The sequence below is a fragment of the Pteropus vampyrus genome, unplaced genomic scaffold, assembly GCF_000151845.1.
Source record: "Pteropus vampyrus isolate Shadow unplaced genomic scaffold, Pvam_2.0 Scaffold290, whole genome shotgun sequence".
Classification (NCBI taxonomy): Eukaryota; Metazoa; Chordata; class Mammalia; order Chiroptera; family Pteropodidae; genus Pteropus; species Pteropus vampyrus.
Window position 1 is genome coordinate 611,126 of NW_011889071.1, and position 5,109 is coordinate 616,234.

Sequence of the window (5,109 nt, forward strand, 5' to 3'; positions counted from 1 at the left end):
ACGCCCTGCTCCGCGTCCCCGACCTCCAAGCCTCTCCTGTCTCTGCTGCTCGCCCTCATGGCCTTCCCTAGACCTCATCGTCATTGCAGTCACAGCCCCTCCCCCATCCCCACGCCAGGCATGCCACTCCTGGACCATCTCCTCCTCCCGGCGAGCCCCTCGGGAACCTGCACTGCTCTTCAGCCACGCTGGGACCCCAGGCCCTGGAGAGCACCTTTCACGTGCCATTGCTCCATGGCGATCGCCTCCCTCCGGTCCAGCTTACTGCCCAGCGCGTCTGTGACGCACCCCCACGCCTTCCTCCCCGAATGGGCTGCTCTCGGCTGCCAAACCCCGACCCCAGCTGCACTAACACTCCACACGGCCCACACCTGTACCCACGCAGGGGACCCCAGCTATAGAAATCACACGGCTGCTGTGACTGGTCTTCCCTTAAATGCACGAACGTGAACTTCAGGCGAGCCCCTGAGGTTTCCCGGCGGGCCCATTCATTTCTCTGGTTTTACTCTTATGCTCTCTTAACCCTCCTCGGACTTCTGACCACTCCCCTGTCCTCACACTCCGCCGATGGCTCTCCTTCCCACTTCAGAGAAAGGAAGTCACCTGAATATAGTGTCCAGAGACTCCCGCCAACACATCTACCACGCACACCGTGTCCTACCTTCCTGTCTCCACAGACGAGTTGTCCAAAGCCGGCCGTGCCGTCCCAGCGCGAGATGCCGCCTTCTCTCGCCCAAGACTGCTCCAGGATTCTCTCCTCTCCCTCCTAGTCCATCATTTTTCCCTACAATGTCAGCATAAAAAAAAAAAAAGAAAAATGCTATTATTTCTTTTATCTTAAACAATTCTATTCCGTTTGTTGTCCCACCAGCTACTGACATATTTCTCCACTCCGCTGGGCAGCGAAGCTCCTAACACGTGGGCTCCCCTCACTGTCATTGCTTGTCTCCTCTCGTGACCCCCTGCAATAAGACCCCCCCCCAAGTCTGCTGTACCCGCACCCGTCAGTCGCCAGTGATCTCCACTGCGCTAGACTCAATGGGAAATCCTCGGGCCTCATCTTACCTGACCTATTATTTGACATAACTGATGACTCTTTCCTTTGCAATGTCTGCACTGGCTTGTACCGCCTCAAACGTCATCATCGTCCACGTGCTGACAGTTCCCAAACTTTTCTCTCACTCTGTCACCTGAACGTCAGTCGCATAGAGCCAACCGAATACTCACATCTCCATTCGCATAGTCGTGTAACAGACGCCACGACTTCGCGTGTCTATGACAAAATTCCCGATGTCCCCTCCCAATCCTGTTCCCTTACGCTCCTCGCTTTCATCCTTCTAACTGCTCCGCCAAAACCTGAATCCTCTTCAACCACCCGCTTTCTCCACACACAAACGTTAGAAAATCGTACTGGCTCTGTTCTCAAAATCTATCTATCTACATACCCTTTAATGTCCAGAAATAAACCCGCACACACACGGTCGACTAATTTATGATGAAGAAACCAAGAATGTAAAATGGGGAAAGCACAGTCTCTCTCTTCAATAAATAGTACTGGGAAAACTCTTCGCTACACAGTACTGGGAGAGCCACGTGCAAAAGAATCACAGCGTACCCCGGTCAACGCAGAGGGACTAAAGATGGAACGCAAGACCAAAAACCTCCTAGAGAACACAGGAGGTAAGCTCCTTGACATCGATCTTGGCAATGTTTATCTGAAATTTTTTTCTTACTGCAGACATTTATCTCTGTAAACCTCCCTTATAAAAATGTTTTTGCTACATTCCATACGTTTAATTATGTTGTATCTCCATTTTTATTCGTTTCAAGATATTTGTTTTGCCTCTACGCCCCTAATGGTCACACTGACTGCTTCGGTCTGAATGCAAAGTCTGCACACTGCCCAACGCTCACCGAAATCTGCCCAGGGGGAGCGAGTCGACTGGCCTATATGCCCTGTCGGCATAAAGGGACAGGTCCGACAGTCATCCCACAATCCCTGTCTGCAGTGGCAGTGAATGCCTGGCATACAGCACGTGCTCAGTCAGTGCTTCCTTAACTGTCACACTGAACGAGCCCACACTGGAATTACAAATGTGTACATGGTGATGGTGTAAATAACATGTGGAGTAGGAAGGGCAGTAGGGAACGAAGTTGTGTGTGTGTGTGTGTGTGTGTGAGAGAGAGAGAGAAAGAGAGAGAGAGAGAGAGAGAGAGAGAGAGAGAGTGGGGGAGGGTGGAGAGAGAAAGAGAGAGATCAAGACCCAGGTACCCCAGCCTAGGACACGTTCCTGCCTGTGCTCTTTCTGGAGGAAATGTGAGATCACTTTGGACCACCAGGGGGCAGTATCTGATCATACGTGACAACAACTCTTTTGACCACCATAATCACTTTGCACAGGAGGTACTCCTGTCTGCTAAGTCTGTTAATAGGGGACCTGGACATAAAATGCCATTCATTCCTTTTACATTACTAATACACAATACACGATCCTCAGTGATGACAAGTATTGCAATTGGATTAAAATGTTTTAAAAAGGAAGAAAAAAAATGTTTCCTATTCATAATGCCAAAATTATCCGTATCTAACGGAACAAATCTCCACTTCCTAAGCATTTACAATTTTCATCACTCAGCTCCAGGTCGCAGCAGGTACTAACATCAGGTGAGACAGGGTTTTCCAGCTTTTACCCAGCATCACGCCATTCAAGCTCTTCCTCCCCTGCTTCCTTCCAATGGAATGGGCCTGTTTCACCTCATCATCACTCACTGACATAGATGAGAGGCAGCTACCGTCTTCTGCTTGGCACACAAGGAGACGGGGAGGAGCTCTCCGCTGGCTGGGGCAGAGCTGGAAATGGCCGCCCACCTATGACAGGTTGCCCAGAATCCACTCAAGTCACTCCAGCCGAGCGGACAGGTCCCGGAGCGCTGCCATTTCCTGGCAAACGTCAATGACCAGGTGCTTTCGAGAGTGTGTCATGTGAGACGCCCAGCGATGTCCCTCCTGGCAGAGCACCTCGGGCCCTGTAGGAAGAGCTTAGATCCCTCGCTTGGCCCAAAGAAGGTTGTTTCCAGAAGCTTCGGCAACATCTTCGCTGGGAACCACTGACGGGAGAGCCCAGATAGCGCCCAGGAAATAACAAGCCATAAGAGTCGGAAGGAAAGAACCCAGGCCTTGCTACCTGGGTATTCAATCAGTGGGCATTCATTAACAGCTCTGCAGGAGTCACCGCGGGGATAGCAATGTATAAAATATTGTCCTGACCCTGAAGGAACTTAAATCTGATTATGAGAGCATGGCGTGCATTCATGAAACATTTGTGAATAATAATATAAAACAAACTCTGCTTCTGTGTGGCAGAGTCCACCAGAGATTGTCGACAAATATTTGTTGATCGCTTATTAAGTTCCAAATATGAGCGAGATGTGAGAGTGTGTATAAAAGGCTTCCTCTTGTAGACTTTTTGCTCTAGTTGTAAAGAGTTTGACATATTCTGTTTATTAATTTATTCAATGAAGATTAAGGGACCAACTATAATATGTGGAGTATCATGCTAAACGAGAGTGATATGAATAACCCGCAGTCCCTCCCAGGACAAACTCGGTCTGGTAGGGGACAAAGACCTGTAAACAAATCATTTACTTTCAATGTAGTGGGGGGGGGGCGGAATATATATATAATTACTTTGAAGATTAAATGATAGAGATAGATAGACAGACAGACAGACCATGCTCAAGGTGAGCACGAGAATGAGCACAAACGTCACAAAAAGGTGACCACTGAGGAGAGTCTAGACAGTATTTTACAAGCAGACTCATGAGCGAAGGGTCTTCCAGAGAAGAGTGTGCAGAGGCGCAGAGTCAGGAAACGGCATAATGCTTAATTCATGACTGAAATTCAAAGTGAAAGTTGAGCAGTGGTGGGCGGCGAGAATGACAGAGGGGTAGAGACCAGAGGGCACCGGCAAGGGGACTTCAGCTTTACGCAAGAGACGAGGCTAATTTCCTCCGTGTAAGATTTGTAAGATTATTTAACTGCTACGTGGAGGATGATTTGGAGTAGAACAAGGGCAGAGACAAGGAAATAGGAGTCTATTTCAGTAGTCAAGGTGAAAGCTAGTGAAAGGGATGGAATAAGGATGATCTAGGATGCAGGACCAAGACAATCTGTTAACCAACTGATACTGGAGATAAGGGATGAGAAGTGTCGGTGATGTATTTCTATTGAGCAGTCTTAATTTCTACTGGGTCATGGCCGGGTGTCCTGAACTCACTCCTGGCCAGTGGCGATAGGAGAGGAACTATAAGAAAATGAATGGGAGGAACAGAGGATACAGAGCTAAAAGACAAATACGTTAAGTTGGAGGTACATGCGAGACATCTAATGGAGAGCCATGACGAGTGGAGAGCTACGGTAGGGACAGCCTACCTTCTGGGGAACATCTGCACCACTCTGGTCTGGAAGGACGGGTGACGCTCGTGGAGCGAAGGGAGAGCAGGTGGAGACGGGTGGGAACGGAAGACATTTCAGGTGAGGGAATATTCTTAATGAAGTCAAAGAGGTAGGAACATGAGCAGCCGATGAGACCAACCTGAACAAAGCAGAGGTAAGAAAAAAGGTGACGTTCCACAGACAGGACGTATCCAAGGTCACGGGTGAAAGTGCGTTCCGAGGAAGGGTATCCTGGTGTTAAGACGCAACATATGGTTTAGAGACTAGAAAATCTAGATGGGAGTGGCAAGGGGGAGGCTAGGAAATTTCTCAGGGCATGACAGATACGAGATGATGTCATTTCCCTTAACAAAGTAAAAGGCAGAACCTCCAAAATTCAGTACCAGAAGTAGAGTTTCACGGTGAAAAGGAGAAGCTGACATATATATATTATGTGCGAGGCAGCGTTTTAAGCTGCTTACGTATGTTAACGGATTTGATTTCCCTAGCCTGCTGAGGGAGCATCATTACTATCGTTATTTCACGGGTGGGGAAACTGAGGCACAGACGTGTCCAGTAACTCACTATGGGTCATAGGGCTGGTGAGCGGCGACAGGGGTCTGGCCATGCGGACTCTCCTTCGACCGCTTGGCTACGCTGCCTCCCAGCTCCGC